General features: G+C 44.8%; 1 protein-coding gene and 1 long non-coding RNA gene across 2 annotated transcripts in view; one reads left to right on the forward strand and one right to left on the reverse strand.

Annotated features, from left to right (window-relative positions):
* Positions 1 to 17,433, reverse strand: part of LOC110486800 (protein kinase C alpha type) — a 206,491-nt gene that overhangs the window by 186,090 nt on the left and 2,968 nt on the right. The gene's annotated exons all lie outside the window — the stretch shown is intronic.
* Positions 12,145 to 16,981, forward strand: LOC110538762 (uncharacterized). Its single transcript, XR_016486039.1, has 3 exons — positions 12,145 to 12,410; positions 16,177 to 16,374; positions 16,501 to 16,981. It is a non-coding gene; the product is annotated as an uncharacterized LOC110538762 (long non-coding RNA).

Raw genomic sequence — 17,433 nt, forward strand, 5'->3', positions numbered from 1 at the left:
TGATGTCTGGAACAGTACTCAGAACCACTCAGCACTACTGATGTCTGGAACAGGACTCAGAACCACTCAGCACTACTGATGTCTGGAACAGGACTCAGAACCACTCAGCACTACTGATGTCTGGAACAGTACTCAGAACCACTCAGCACTGCTGATGTCTGGAACAGGACTCAGAACCACTCAGCACTGCTGATGTCTGGAACAGGCTTCAGAACCACTCAGCACTACTGATGTCTGGAACAGGACTCAGAACCACTCAGCACACCTGATGTCTGGAACAGGACTCAGAACCACTCAGCACTGCTGATGTCTGGAACAGGACTTAGAACCACTCAGCACTACTGATGTCTGGAACAGGACTCAGAACCACTCAGCACTACTGATGTCTGGAACAGGACTCAGAACCACTCAGCACTACTGATGTCTGGAACAGGACTCAGAACCACTCAGCACTACTGATGTCTGGAACAGGACTCAGAACCACTCAGCACTGCTGATGTCTGGAACAGGACTCAGAACCACTCAGCACTGCTGATGTCTGGAACAGGACTCAGAACCACTCAGCACTACTGATGTCTGGAACAGGACTCAGAACCACTCAGCACTGCTGATGTCTGGAACAGGACTCAGAACCACTCAGCACTACTGATGTCTGGAACAGGACTCAGAACCACTCAGCACTACTGATGTCTGGAACAGGACTCAGAACCGCTCAGCACTACTGATGTCTGGAACAGGACTCAGAACCACTCAGCACTGCTGATGTCTGGAACAGGACTCAGAACCACTCAGCACTGCTGATGTCTGGAACAGGCTTCAGAACCACTCAGCACTACTGATGTCTGGAACAGGACTCAGAACCACTCAGCACACCTGATGTCTGGAACAGGACTCAGAACCACTCAGCACTGCTGATGTCTGGAACAGGACTTAGAACCACTCAGCACTACTGATGTCTGGAACAGGACTCAGAACCACTCAGCACTACTGATGTCTGGAACAGGACTCAGAACCACTCAGCACTACTGATGTCTGGAACAGGACTCAGAACCACTCAGCACTACTGATGTCTGGAACAGGACTCAGAACCACTCAGCACTGCTGATGTCTGGAACAGGACTCAGAACCACTCAGCACACCTGATGTCTGGAACAGGACTCAGAACCACTCAGCACTGCTGATGTCTGGAACAGGACTTAGAACCACTCAGCACTACTGATGTCTGGAACAGGACTCAGAACCACTCAGCACTACTGATGTCTGGAACAGGACTCAGAACCACTCAGCACTACTGATGTCTGGAACAGGACTCAGAACCACTCAGCACTACTGATGTCTGGAACAGGACTCAGAACCACTCAGCACTGCTGATGTCTGGAACAGGACTCAGAACCACTCAGCACTGCTGATGTCTGGAACAGGACTCAGAACCACTCAGCACTACTGATGTCTGGAACAGGACTCAGAACCACTCAGCACTGCTGATGTCTGGAACAGGACTCAGAACCACTCAGCACTACTGATGTCTGGAACAGGACTCAGAACCACTCAGCACTACTGATGTCTGGAACAGGACTCAGAACCGCTCAGCACTACTGATGTCTGGAACAGGACTCAGAACCACTCAGCACTGCTGATGTCTGGAACAGGACTCAGAACCACTCAGCACTGCTGATGTCTGGAACAGGCTTCAGAACCACTCAGCACTACTGATGTCTGGAACAGGACTCAGAACCACTCAGCACACCTGATGTCTGGAACAGGACTCAGAACCACTCAGCACTGCTGATGTCTGGAACAGGACTTAGAACCACTCAGCACTACTGATGTCTGGAACAGGACTCAGAACCACTCAGCACTACTGATGTCTGGAACAGGACTCAGAACCACTCAGCACTACTGATGTCTGGAACAGGACTCAGAACCACTCAGCACTACTGATGTCTGGAACAGGACTCAGAACCACTCAGCACTGCTGATGTCTGGAACAGGACTCAGAACCACTCAGCACTGCTGATGTCTGGAACAGGACTCAGAACCACTCAGCACTACTGATGTCTGGAACAGGACTCAGAACCACTCAGCACTGCTGATGTCTGGAACAGGACTCAGAACCACTCAGCACTACTGATGTCTGGAACAGGACTCAGAACCACTCAGCACTACTGATGTCTGGAACAGGACTCAGAACCGCTCAGCACTACTGATGTCTGGAACAGGACTCAGAACCACTCAGCACTGCTGATGTCTGGAACAGGACTCAGAACCGCTCAGCACTACTGATGTCTGGAACAGGACTCAGAACCACTCAGCACTGCTGATGTCTGGAACAGGACTCAGAACCGCTCAGCACTACTGATGTCTGGAACAGGACTCAGAACCACTCAGCACTGCTGATGTCTGGAACAGGACTCAGAACCGCTCAGCACTGCTGATGTCTGGAACAGGACTCAGAACCACTCAGCACTGCTGATGTCTGGAACAGGACTCAGAACCGCTCAGCACTACTGATGTCTGGAACAGGACTCAGAACCACTCAGCACTGCTGATGTCTGGAACAGGACTCAGAACCGCTCAGCACTACTGATGTCTGGAACAGGACTCAGAACCACTCAGCACTGCTGATGTCTGGAACAGGCTTCAGAACCACTCAGCACTGCTGATGTCTGGGACAGGCTTCAGAACCACTCAGCACTGCTGATGTCTGGAACAGGCTTCAGAACCACTCAGCACTGCTGATGTCTGGGACAGGCTTCAGAACCACTCAGCACTGCTGATGTCTGGAACAGGACTCAGAACCACTCAGCACTACTGATGTCTGGAACTTTCCTTCTCTCTCTTTCCTTTTCCTCTCCATCTCTCTCTCTTCTTCACTCGTTCTCTCCTTCTCTCACATTAGACCACATCCAGCTTGGACTCTTTCTCACTGGCCTCTCCTCTTTATCTTCCCCTCTCTCTCCGTTCTGTTACAGGTTAGAGGTTGACATGGTATAGGATCTATCGGTTGTCCCTCACGCTACACTTCCTTCTTCCCCTCATCTCTGTCCTAAATCTCTAGACCCTGTCCAGACGCTCTTTTCCTCTCCTGCTCTCCTCCTGGCCCTGGGCTAAGCTCTCCAGATGGCACTGCCAGCTCCACAGCCACTCTACATCAAAGGGCCACGGGGCCGAGAAGAAAGGAGAGGAGAGAAGAGAGGAGAACATCTCTGTCACTGTGGCCATGACTGATCCAAGTCACACACACACAGACACAAACACACACAGACACTCAGACACACTGTCATAGATGGATCCACGTAGAACAGGCATCATTGACACTCACTGACGCTAAGCAAAAACTAACACTGCCACATTTGGGCATCATTGGTGAAGACCTATTACTTAAAGGAAAGGGTCACCCATTTTTAATGTTCTTTTGTTTTTGTGCATCTCTGAGGGATGTTCTATCGATTCCCTGGGTCATTTCATGTTTTTATGTGTATCTGAGTTATTGGCGTTTAAGCAGGCAGAAATCTGTTCGCCATTACGTACAACCGTGATAAAGTCTCTCACACTACACTGGAAGTAAATATGAACAGGACTTTTAGATGGTGAAAACGTCTATCATACCTGTCAGACTTCAATACTGGCCGATGTCATAACTCGGGAGGATGTCTTCTCTCCAATGAGTCATTGATCATATTTTTACGATATTCCGACCTCGAGAAATGTAGAATGTAACAGGTGGTCTAGCACATTTGTCTGTCCTCTTTAGTCCAGGGTGCATTGCATGGTGCAGTTGCTAGATATATTATCGAAAGGAGATAGGAATCCAATGAATGAAGGAACGTAAACGCCCCACTCAGCAGACTGTTGACCAATCGCGTTCACAATGTCATGCTGTGTCATGTGGTTGCTAAGCTAATCGTCACGCAATCCCTATATAAAGTCAGTGTAAGAAAGGTGCCCATTTTCCTCGAAAGTATGTAACATCACAAATCCAAAGGTATAAGATAATACAAATAGCAAGTGACTTATCTCCCATCTCGGGAAAGATTTCAAATGTTGTACTACTTGTTGATGAAATTCATGCTAATATTGGAATTTTGAGCTAGCGCCCAATAGACTCCCATTCACTCCTCGAAGGAGGGCACTCTTTGTCCCAGAATCGCTCAGAACGAAACGCGAGTAGCATGGCAATGTTTCCCATCTCCTCAAAAGTATGTCTGCCTTTGCGAATGTTAGACTCCGCTCTGTGAGGCACATCGATCTGCAGGTTGAACATTGTGAGATAGTGCAGTTTCTTTAAGCGATTTTACAGCTAATTAGCTACATTACATGCTGATATGGTCTTTGGTATTATTGTGTGTAGCTACATCAGCCAGCCAATATAGAGAGCATTGCATTTTGGATTTTGTAGTAGACTTGAGCTGCAACAGATATCCACAACAATTTTCCATGTTGCTACCAACCCTATTATAACACCAAAATGAAAGATTTCTTCACAAAAAAATATTGTTCTCACATATTAGTGTTATTTAACACTAAATTGAAGGAATATGTGATTTTAGGTGGATTTTCCCTTTAATATTGGATATCAATATCTCATCTGCTTGATATGACAATCTGTTTTCATCCTGTTCTGCTTCACTTACAAGGTCTCTTCCATAACACTTGCCTGATGGCTGAATTACAGTTCTTTTCATTCTAAACTGTGAGTTCTGCCAGGGTGATAATGTGTTTTAGGATTCACGATTTCATTTCACACATCCCATCAACTCTTCAGGTTGTCTGAAAAAGCTAGATTGGACAGGAGGGATTATTTCAGCAAATTGTGTGAGAGACGACAGAAAGGGGGGATAGGTAGTGAGAGTGGAAGAGAGGGAATGTTTCTGTTAAAGAGAGAAAGAAAGAAAGAGAGAGGGGGAGGCAGAGTGACAGAAACAGGAAGAGAGAGAGAGAGAGAGAGAGAGAGAGAGAGAGAGAGAGAGAGAGAGAGAGAGAGAGAGAGAGAGAGAGAGAAGCAGCCTGTGAATGGGCCAGTGTCTCAGCATGGCCATATGACAGTGGACCGTGGATCCCAGCCAGTGACCTTTACAAAGTCCACTAGAACCAGATCAAAATAGACTGGCCAATAACCAGGAATTACCTTAGTTACTGCGGTTACCTCTACCTCTGAACAATATGCATACAGACTGCTGAAAGAAACTAAGAAAGCAAATAAATTTGAAACTGATCTTGTGACCTCTACACAGTCACACACACACGCGCGCGCACACACACACTACTCCATCCTTCCAATACACAGGCACTCACACAGACACACACACAGGCCATATGCACACACACACGCACTCACGCACAGGCCAATATCACGCACACAAACACATCCACCGTACACACACTCCCATTCTGAGTAATACCAACCAAATGGCTCCAAGTGAGTAGAGTACACAACCCCATGGGAGCTGCAGGGAGCTCAGCCTCCTCCCACACTAAGACACACTACAATAAAGACGTCTCACCTCACCACTACTGCGGCCCACGCTCCCTTCCACTACCCTCTGCTGTGGAGGTGGGCAGAGAAAGGAGGCAAGGGAGGCTGGTCATCTGGAAAACGCTGCAGGACAATGAGATACCTGCCGTCAGGTCTTCGTGCTGCACAGCGGGATCCCTGCCGCAGCCCTTTACCCGCCCACGGCCCAGCAACCATAAACTAATAGCAGTTCAAATGATAGAAATGTACCATCACAGAGAGAGGGACTTCATCATCTTTCCAATAATTCCTTAATAGGGCAAATGCTCCCTGGGTAATTGATAACTCATCCTGTACTCAAGGCAGTCGGCTTGGCATCGCTTTACGAGATGCTGTTGCAGGAGATTAGGCTGTGAGATTGAGACGCAAATGTTAGAGTATGATGTTACAGTACAAGTCCCATAGACTGTAGTTTAAATAAATAGAAACTGTATTATTAAAGCCCCAATAGCCACAGGAGAGGAATGACACATTTATGTTATACAACAAGCGTGCAATATCCTCTCTGCTTAAAATATAAAAGTAAGATTGAAGCCCAAATAGTCCCCAGTGAGGTATGATGTAAATATTCATTATCCTTATACTGAAAAGCCTAGTGCCTAGTGCCTCACACATACAGCTCATTGAATGAATAGACAGTTGGAGAAAGGTACAGGCATTGAGATCTGGTAACCCAAATCACGTACAGCTCATTGAATGAATAAACAGTTGGAGAAAGGTACAGGCATTGAGATCTGGTAACCCAAATCACGTACAGCTCATTGAATGAATAAACATTTGGAGAAAGGTACAGGCATTGAGATCTCTATCATGAAGAGTTGAAAAAGGGGATACAAGTATGAATCCACAAGATTTAGGACAAATGATTTGTACCATCTCATGGCAACTCTCAGCAGTCATGCATAAGGTCTCTCTCTACATATGACAGAACATTCACTGTCATCCTTGGTGCAGATAAGGTAGCCTCTGACCTCTGTGGTACAGAGGAAGCAGTGGGGTCATATTCAGACTCTAGCTGTTCCCTGCCAGTGCTGTACAGTATGCACTAGGTTTAGACATACATTTTAAAGTGAAAAATCGGAGTCTCAGTGTCATTCTGTTCCAGTGGAATTGCTCTACTTAATCAACCATACTCTCCTCTCAGTTCAAGCTGAGGTTTCTATTCTATTCTGTTCTATTCTATTCTATTCTATTCTGTTCTATTTTATTGTATTCTATTCTGTTCTATTCTATTCTGTTCTATTTTATTGTATTCTATTCTGTTCTAGTCTATTCTGTTCTATTTTATTTTATTGTATTCTATTCAGTTCAGTCCATTTTAAGATGAGATGTCTTTACTGTGGTGAGGGGAGATTCAGTGAAGCCTGTGTCCTGTGGGAATTGTTTGCCATATGATAGGAGGTGAGTTCTCAATATCTAAAGAAAAGGCCTAGATATCAAGGGCATTGAACAATGAACCTAACACACTTTCGAACAATGTACCCCACACACTGTACCATATGCACGCACGCACACACGCAAGCATGCACGCACACACACACAACTGAGTGAACAGGAACTACAAAAAGCCAGTATCTGTCCATCCCATGAAGTTGAGAGAGAGGGAGCATAGACACATCTCCTGGGACGGAGAATCCAACTGGCAGACTTTTCAGATCCCTGGTCTTTCCAAGAACAAGCACTCTGCGCGTCCAAGAACACGCATCTGTTATCATATCATCCCACTTTCAATGTGTGTTGGTGGGCATGGATCATCAGCTCACAGCCCTCTGAGAGGATTCCACCATCCAACACATCCACATAGACCTACAGTCCTATGCATAGCTCACTGCTCCACTCCTGTCTCTCACAAGCTTCCCATGTGAGTTCTGGCATCAAGGTTAGGCAACTCTGCTCATGAGAAGAATCCAGCACATGCCATTTGTTGATTGTGACGATTCAGGCTTTGAGGAATAGGCCTATCGCTAATATATCTCCTGTATGGTTTGTTGTCTCTCACTATCGCCTGTAATTAAAGTTGTCTATATACTCATGTTCAGATAAGAGATCGCATTTGTATATCTTACCAATAGTATTTATTTACATTCATGCTTAGATAAAGTCATGATGTTGTTTATTTTGTCTGAAATACACTGTTTAGTTTGTCTGAAATACATTGTTTAGTTTGTAACATTATGACTGCAACTTTGACTGTACAAAAAAACGTACTGTAACGTTCAATTACACAGAAATGATGCTGCTCAGAATGACCAGTTGAAAAAAGGGGAGGGGTTGGGTAGTGGAATGCTCCGCTGCCCTTTAAATACATTATTCACTACTTCAAGCTACACTCCTCCACACCCATCAAACGGAGCAAACGTACCTCAAAGGCTGTTGAAGAATGTTTTGGGAATAGTGTTGTTCAGTAAAAACCGTCACTCAAATAAGCAAACTTTTAATCGAATTGAATGCACCCCAGCTTGACTCTCATGATGGGTGTTCTAGAGTGCACTCGCACATCTCATGTGTAGCCTAGCCTAGTGGTGTGCAATGTTTGAGATAATCTATTTTGAAACGTCAGTGGTATAATATAACATTTTGTGCTTTTTAAAATGAATTATACTACTTCCAGTTAACATTATATTTGTTGTAAAATACATGTTTACTGTGTCTCCTTTGAGCTGTGTTTATTGTTTCATGTATGGATCATCCACCTGTCCTTAGTAGGCCTTTGTCCTAACAGACCATTACCTTAAGCCATTTGGCCTTGTGAGCAGAGAGGCCTGGTCATGTATAAACAACGGGCAGTTGCTTTAGCTTTCAGATGTGTGAGATTATACATGTGTACATACTGTATCATCACGATCACTGTTGCCCAGTGGGCCAACAACACTTAATAAAACCACTCCGTCTGCTGGCCCACTCTGTGCTCCAAAACCCAACTAACTAGGCTGCCAGGTCCGCTATTCATAACATTTATTATGTGACTTCCATTGTATCACTATTATGCCCTAGTAAGTACAGTATTGCAATTGTGGGATACAGACTTCACACCACAGAGATCCTATTGAATGAGTATTCTAATTCCGTATTCTATGCTTCGCACTAATAACAGATATGGTTGTTGAACTAGGTTGAACTAGGTTCCATATTGATACCAACAGACTGATGTGTGCATAACTTGGTCCAACCTGACCTTGTAGCTTAACGACCCAGAGTTTGTCCTGGTCAGGTCACATGATCATAAAGCGTCTCAGAGGGGGAGTGCTGAACTAAGTAGAACCATACAGGGTAACCCTTTTTGGTGCTGGGTAGAACTCTTAGGAGAGGATTTTATCCAGAACCCTCAATGAAGGGTTCTACCGAGAAAGCTTCTTTCTTTGGAGGGTCCTTCCTAGAACGGTTCCACCAGTCTTATGGTTTACAGGCCACATCAGACCCGTAAGTCACATTATGATGGCTTGCAATTCCTATTCCTATTGGAATCCAGCCAGAGTAAAGATATCCAACAAGTGGAATTGCTAATAAACTGAAACCTGTATTCAGCACAACTGATTTAATACAATGACTACCTCAAACATCTAAACTGGAACAACCATCTCAGTAACGGGTGCAATACATTTAATTACTAACAGATTGAATTAGTTTAAAAACCTGTATGCTATGTATCTTTGTGTAGCATAACATGAATCAACCAACCAATACAAAAACACAGATTTTACAGTAAAAAAAAACAATTCTGAAAATCTCCCTGCAATAGAGCATGATGGGAAATATTACACAGAGCGTACAAAACATTAAGGACACCTGCTACCTGCTCTTTCCATGACATGATCCCTTATTGATGTCACTTGTTTATACTACTTCAATCAGTGTAGATGAAGGAAAGGAGAGGAGACAGGTTAAAGAAGGATTTTTAAGCATGGAAACAATTGAGACATGAATGGTGTATGCGTGCCGTCTAGAGGGTGAATTTGAACAGGATATGGTAGTAGGTGTGTGTAGAATGGACCACCACCCAAAGGACATCCAGCCAACTTGACACAACTGTGCGAAAATGGGCCAGCATCCCTGTGGAACGCTTTAGACACCTTGTAGAGTCCATGCAACTCAATATTAGGAAGGTGTCCTTAATGTTTTGTACACACAGGGTGTGGTTCTAAGTAGAACCCTTCTTGCCTCCCAAAGAATCATCAAAGAACCCTTTCTTCAAAAAACAGTTATTAGGATGTTAAGGGTTCTAGGTAGAACCCTTTGCCTTACAAATAACCCTTGTCTTCTAAAACAGGTTCTTCTGACCAAAATGGTTCTTGGTAGAATCCTATCTCTGAAAAAAAAAACGTATGGAACTATTTTTTCTAAGAGTGTAGGATCAATTTTGTTTTTTTATATTATACTGAATCAGATTACATGGACAGGGAGGACCTGAACCTAGATCCATACTCCTACTCTGAGGTGCTGTGAGAATACCATCCCTGGCCTTATGAATCACTCCTGGCCTTATGAATCACTCCTGGCCTTATGAATCACTCCTGGCCTTATGAATCACTGTCCTATAGAGTGCATCTAAACAGTAAACCTCTCCCCTCTCCATTTAATTTCAATAGTGGTAAATTGGTGATAAATCAGTGGACTCTCCAGCGCTTGGCCCATCGTGTGGCAGTGCAGCCTGGTGGTGTGGACTGACAGTTAATTAAGGCTACAGACCTGCTCCCTGGAGCATCGCTACTCTGTACCGTGACCCTGTGCTGTGACAGAGCTAACATGAGAAGGGCACAGGGACGCTAGAGGCTCTGAGGCCAGGCACCGTGACCTTAGGAGGTGAGAGGGGGGAGCAGCATTAGCTCTCTTTTCATTACAATGTACATGCACACTCTCTCTCCCTCCATTCCCCTCATTCTCTCTCTCCCTACTGAACCTGTACTCTCTCTCCCTCCATTCCCCTCATTCTCTCTCTCCCTACTGAACCTGTACTCTCTCTCCCTCCATTCCCCTCATTCTCTCTCTCTCTACTGAACCTGTACTCTCTCTCCCTCCATTCCCCTCATTCTCTCTCTCCCTACTGAACCTGTACTCTCTCTCCCTCCATTCCCCTCATTCTCTCTCCCTCCATTCCCCTCATTCTCTCTCTCCCTACTGAACCTGTACTCTCTCTCCCTCCATTCCCCTCATTCTCTCTCCCTCCATTCCCCTCATTCTGTCTCCCTCCATTCCCCTCATTCTCTCTCCCTCCATTCCCCTCATTCTCTCTCCCTCCATTCCCCTCATTCTCCCTCCCTCCCTCCATTCCCCTCATTCTCTCTCTCTCCATTCCCCTCATTCTCTCTCTCACCATTCCCCTCATTCTCTCTCTCACCATTCCCCTCATTCTCTCTCTCCCTACTGAACCTGTACTCTCTCTCCCTCCATTCCCCTCATTCTCTCTCTCCCTACTGAACCTGTACTCTCTCTCCCTCCATTCCCCTCATTCTCTCTCCCTCCATTTAACTCATTCTGTCTCCCTCCATTCCCCTCATTATCTCTCCCTCCATTCCCCTCATTATCTCCCCCCATTCCCCTCATCCTCTCTCCCTCCATCCCCCTCATTCTCTCTCCCTCCATTCCCCTCATTCTCTCTCCCTCCATTCCCCTCATTCCCTCTCCTGCACTATTTCCTTCCTCTTCTGTCATTCCTTCACCTCTCCCTCATTCATTCTCCTCTCCTCTAGCCTTTACATCCTAATCTCTCCACCTTGCCTGCTACCTCCCTGTTATTTTCTCCTTTTGTACTCTTAATCTCACTCTCTACCTACCCTTTATATCTCTCCCTCCCTCTCTAGCATTTACCTTCAGCGTTGCTCTGTCTACACACAGTTACCTGGCTTGGTGTATCAAGTATCCCGAGAGGGACACTACACTGGCAGAGACTATGGTAACATGGTGTGGACATCTGGGCCCTTGTGCAGTAGTAGTGTCCCTGTCTGACTCTATAGAGACCACGGGAGGTTGGTGGCACCTTAATTCGTTCATGGTAACAGCTGGAGCGTAATGAGTGAAATGGTATCAAAAACATGAAACACATGATTTACATGTGTTTGATGCCATTCACGCCATTCCAGCCATTATTATGATCCATCCGCAGCAACCTCCACTGGTAGAGACTTCCCAGAGACAAGTCCATGGTTATCACACTAGGTCACTGAGAATCACATAAATGATTGCACTGTTTTTGATACTTGGACAACAGTTTGATCAAAACACTGAATTACACTATTCTGAATTAGAGTAGTTAAACTTGCATCTACACTTTTATTTAGGACGCAACAATGTTGTGTATAGTTTCTAACTGCCCAAAGGTCATGTCTAATAAGCATGTTAAAAAAAGTGGTAATCTCATCAAGCTCCTTCATTTTTCTGTGACTTTTCTCAACATGGCGTACGATAGTATTGATGATTTTCCTTACCACAAGCTTTCCCTGTCTATCCCTCTATGGCTGCTTTACACAGACAACCCAATTCTGATATTTTTTTAAATAAAAATGTGACCCATTAGCGGAAATATATCACAATTGGGCTGCCTGTGTAAATGTAGCTCATCTGCCACAATTGGGGCAATCGTGTCTAATGTCTAGATTGGCTACACCTGAAACCTGTTTGGGAGGGTGCAATGTTGAAGTGTGTGCAGATAGGAATGTATTGTGTAAAACAGATAGGTTTGCATGTCATGCTGAAATAGGAAAACAAGTCAACTCTATTCATTATATTAAATGATAAGGTCCTTTAGTCTCTAATTGAAACCGAGGAGAGTCAAGGTGCCAATACAAGGAGAAAGCAGCACTCTCCCAGTTAAAACCAGAAGGCTCTAGCAAGCTGTCTGTTGCCACACCATAGCTACTGGGGAGTTCTACAACTGAGCTGATGGCTCTTGGACACTAAGGTAAGAAATGGGTTATCTTCAATAAGTTGTATTGTTGAAGGTGTACTGGCCCTTTTACTAATCATTCCCCTTTGCTTTTTCAGGGTCTCTTGGCTCTGTTTTGTGTTTGTAGGCAGTAGTAGTTTACCTGTCAAATGGAAAGCCGGTTTCTGCTCTTTTGATAATTGAAATAATTAGTTTTGACTTAACACAATGATTTTAAACTTATTTTGAAAAATGTCACATTACTTTGATTTGACCTGATGCATTTGTTTAGCCTCTAGTCTTATGTTTGTGTCTTATTCCAGGGTTCTTAAACTTCAGCCCCAAATGACAACTTGTCATCCCATGACCCAACTTAACAATGGTGTAGACATATTGTAGTGACTGACCTTTGACATGCCCAGGGCCCCCCTTTGGTCCTGAACCATAGCCTAGGGCCCCTCTTTGGTCCTGAACCATAGCCTAGGGCCCCTCTTTGGTCCTGAACCATAGCCTAGGGCCCCTCTTTGGTCCTGAACCATAGCCTAGGGCCCCTCTTTGGTCCTGAACCATAGCCTAGGGCCCCTCTTTGGTCCTGAACCATAGCCTAGGGCCCCTCTTTGGTCCTGAACCATAGCCTAGGGCCCCTCTTTGGTCCTGAACCATAGCGTAGGCCCCTCTTTGGTCCTGAACCATAGCCTAGGGCCCCTCTTTGGTCCTGAACCATAGCCTAGGGCCCCTCTTTGGTCCTGAACCATAGCCTAGGGCCCCTCTTTGGTCCTGAACCATAGCCTAGGGCCCCTCTTTGGTCCTGAACCATAGCCTAGGGCAGGGTTTCTTAAACTATTTACCTTTATGGAGTTTAAACTGCTACTATGGAGTTTTTTTTTCTCTCTCCCTCTCATTCCAGTTTCCCTGGCCAGTATGTTTGTCCTTGACAACATGGGTATGGAGGGAATTCTGTACCACCAGAAATTGAATGTAAATTCTCATTTGTTTTGCACAAATTTAAAACGGTTAACGGTTGTCTTTAATTCTATTCCAATTCAATATTTATTTATAGGCTATTTTAGTTATTGTATTGTTTTCAAGCTTAATTAAACTTGGATGCATTTGGTTTGAAAACATTCTGGTACTTTGTCTGCCAGGAAAGGTAGCTGGAAACAGTGAAACACTATGGTGAGCTGGCTGTACCAAGTGGTTCCTGAATCTAATGTGGCATGTTTAATGTTCTTATGAATACTACCTCAACACTCCATTCCTGAACTCTCAATAACATGTACACGAAAAACACATTAGTGTGAGATACCGCTACTATTGAAGCTTTTCAGCTTCCAGGAATTGTGTGCAGATACATGGGCTGTGCATTATGTTGAACCATGAGGCGTTGAATGAATGGCACGACAATGGGCCTCACGACGCCCAACTACACTGGATAGATTATCAGGGATGTAACCAATTTGTGGATTTTTTTTGTGCATATGCATGCGTTTCTGGGATATTATTTCAGTTCAATAAACATGGGACATGTTTGATTTAGTATTGCTTTGGAGCCCTAAACACAAGTTGATTAATCCTACTGTTCAAATGTAAAAAAATGTTTTACCCGTACACAACTGTTGCTTTATATAATAACACAAGAGAATGTGCCCCACTACATGGCTTAAACTTCACTAAATACAACTATAGGCTGTCACACTTGACACTACGCAATGACCGTAACCAAGCCGCTGCTTCTCCAGGTGTAAAATATTTTCTGTGGGATTTTCAGAAAAGCAGGTGCATATTCTATATGCATGGCTGTGAAATGTCATACACGGTAGTTGGCATACCGCGTGAAGGCCCCCTCATTGTCTTAAGCTACTGTAAAAGTGATGTCAATATTATCGCAGACTGTAATGTAGTTAACTTACTACTTTCAGTAGGCTACACTATTGGTTATACTATTGCGACTTAAACAATCCAAGCCTATCTGAAATGCAGCCATATACGAAACTGTCATTTTGCACACCATGTTGAAGAGGAGCCTCACGAAGACTGGTAGCCCAAGATGCGCTCATTAAAAAGGCACACCGTAACATTAATTCAGGACCATGGACCGAAGGCTATCGCCAGTCTGCGCTCTGAAAGGGTAACGTTAGCTGCCAATTTCGGCACCAACAAGGTGAACAGTCAGGCCACAGGAGCGCCTGCCAGGGCTCACCTCGCCGCACAACCAGTAGGCTACATTGGTCATTATCCCTATACCATCAAATGACGCAAAGCTGTAGATCTAGCAATTAGTCTCATGTGCAACAGCTTTGCTTCCGTCCCTCGCCCCTACCTGGGCTCGAGACACCTTCTGTACACCAAGTCACCCTCGAAACACTGTTACCCATCGCTCCACAAAAGCCGCGGCCCTTGCAGAGCAAGGGAAACGAGTACTTCAAGGTCTCAAGTGAAACCCCCGATTTGAAACGCTATTAGCGCGCACCCCACTAACTAGCTAGCCATTTAACACTGGTTACACATGCAAGTAATGACAATCGCATATCTAAAAGATGCATTACAGTAAAAAGCAAAGGCCTAAACTCTAGTTTGCATAAAATCTGCCGAACAACCAGTACATGAGGGAATTGTATTAACTCTGGCACGGCAGCCAGGGCCATAAAGGTTGTAGTTGACCATTTTAGAGTTGCTGTGTTGAACCTCAGACCTTTCTGAGCCATTCTCCTTCCTGTTGAAATGTACTTGGCAGGTCACGCTCAAATGCCAGCTGGGCTTTTCGTTGACCTGACATGCTGCATCTCTTCACTGAATACGTTCTTCAGGGTGGAGAGTGTTTGCACATTGCTGTGATGTCCCTAATGTTTCAGTGCCAACTGCACTCGGCATTGCTGACAAAGGCCCTGAGTGGGGTTCGCTGGCAGCGGTTGCGATTTTACTTTGCGTCACTCTTGCTGGGCCAATATTACATTTGCTGCTAGGCTCTCAACCTCGGCGTGGGCCAGCAGGCTGCTCAACATCGCTCTCTGTGGAAGTCCATTGGATCCCACCCAGTGCGGGGTCAAATGAGCTTCCTAAATAAGGTAAAGGCAGTACCTTAATTACATTGCATGGCTTGGTTCCCAATCAGAATGCATTTTTGTATTTTAATATTACATCCCCCTCAGATCATGAGCGCACCCAGCATATAGCCTCTGTCCCGTCTGCACTACAGGCAGGCCTTGAGGCACTACATTGGTAAAACCGGGCCAATGTAACTCATAACACTTTATAGGGCAACAACTGAGGGAGGGCACGTTCTTTCTGGGGGTCCATGCCCAGCTTATCCACCCCATAGAACCGGCCCTGCCAAGGAGACTTCTACATCTATCTATCTAAACTGGAACCACCATCTCAGTAACTCATGCATTAAGTGCAACTCCTAAGATTTGGGTTTGCTTATAAAAAATGTGTTTTCCTTGTAGAAGAGCAATCAATGTACATGCAGAAACATGTTTATTAAAATAAACTGAGTTTAACTGCAATATTAATTTGATTCAGTTTCAAATAATTGTATAAGCACTACACATTCAAATATTGAATTTCACGTTCTGAATACAAAACCAATGAACATTTCTGGTGGCACTGAAGTAACTCCATCTGCTATGCTTCCTGTCATTTTGGGCTATTGCCAACACTGTCACTTAAATAGTATTTTATGATGTTATGACAGTATACATCTAAATGTTTATCAGCTCATGTAATGTTAAAGTATCACGTTATTATACTCAACTTAACTTAATGAGCTACCTGAAGCTGAATGTCTAAACTTTCTATCCAGCCCTGATCCTGTGTGAGCAGGCTAGAGCCAATAGCCCCAATATTCCTGGAGCCTATGTACCCCAGTGTAACAAGGAGGGCCTGTACACCCCAAAGCAGTGCAACGGCTCTACAGGATACTGCTGGTGTGTTAACACCGAGGGATAGATGTCGTCTCTCCACTACTCCAGGCTCTCCCATTCCATGTGTAGTGAGACTGGTAGGTGTCAAGCATGTGTACTGTCATATCACAATTTGAATATATTATAATCAGATTGATATACTGTTACATTACCAGTTGGCATAATACCCCAATTAATGGCATGTGGTAATTATTGTCCTTCAGTCCCAAGCAGCCAGAAGCTCTCAGAAGACTTCAAGACCCAGTGTTAATGAGGTAGCAGGACCTGTTAACCAATACCCCTGTGGGTTGCCCTTATGGGTTCCAAAGGCCTCTCAGAATGTTGGACCTCCTATGGGTGGCAGCCCAGACACATCCACCCATCTCCAGAATCCACTGGTGGCCAGCAAGGTAAAGGAAACATCTCCCTCTGCTGCTGAGCAGCAAGAACCGGCCCCATGGATCAAGCAGTGTGTTGGGCCCCACCAGCTGCCACGATCCTGTTCTACCTCCACCCAGCATTATTTTTCAGAACCATAACGACTATGAACGAGGCAGTGGTTTTCTCCAACACCCTCTACTCCCCAGGAGACCCAGCCCAGCCCTCTGTTAGTGTTGTATCCCATGATATCAGTAAACCTGTGCCTAACCAGCCTCTCCTTAGACCAAGTGCTGGATCCAAAGGAGTGGAGTATCCTATCCTCAGGTACTGTTACAACTACATGTGTACAGTAGTCTAATTTGGATGACTGACAAATGTTTCTCCCCACAGACAATTGCAATTGATGCATGAATGATGGGCTTTAAGGTAAGTGTGAACGTGTATGGCATTCCAAATGTGATTTGCTTTGATTACTTGGTATTAATGTTTTTCTACATCCTATAGGTTCTACATGACGTTCATCCCCCTTGGTGATGCGCGAATGTCCAATAAACTTTTGTCATGGAATTATATTTTGCTGTTCTGAATTCAATGGTTATTTTGGGAACGTAGATTTGCTATTGCTTACAATCAAACAGTCAGTTTTCCTTTACCCTTCCTCATAGTTACAATCTGACTCCGAGAGATTCAAACACACAATTCCATTTCAGATACTGGGAACTTGGGTATTGCTGTAAATCCTTCACTAACTTTTCCAACCAGCCTAGAAGTGACTA

The sequence above is a fragment of the Oncorhynchus mykiss genome, chromosome 13 (assembly GCF_057628025.1).
Source record: "Oncorhynchus mykiss isolate SJ-2025 chromosome 13, ASM5762802v1, whole genome shotgun sequence".
NCBI lineage: Eukaryota > Metazoa > Chordata > Actinopteri > Salmoniformes > Salmonidae > Oncorhynchus > Oncorhynchus mykiss.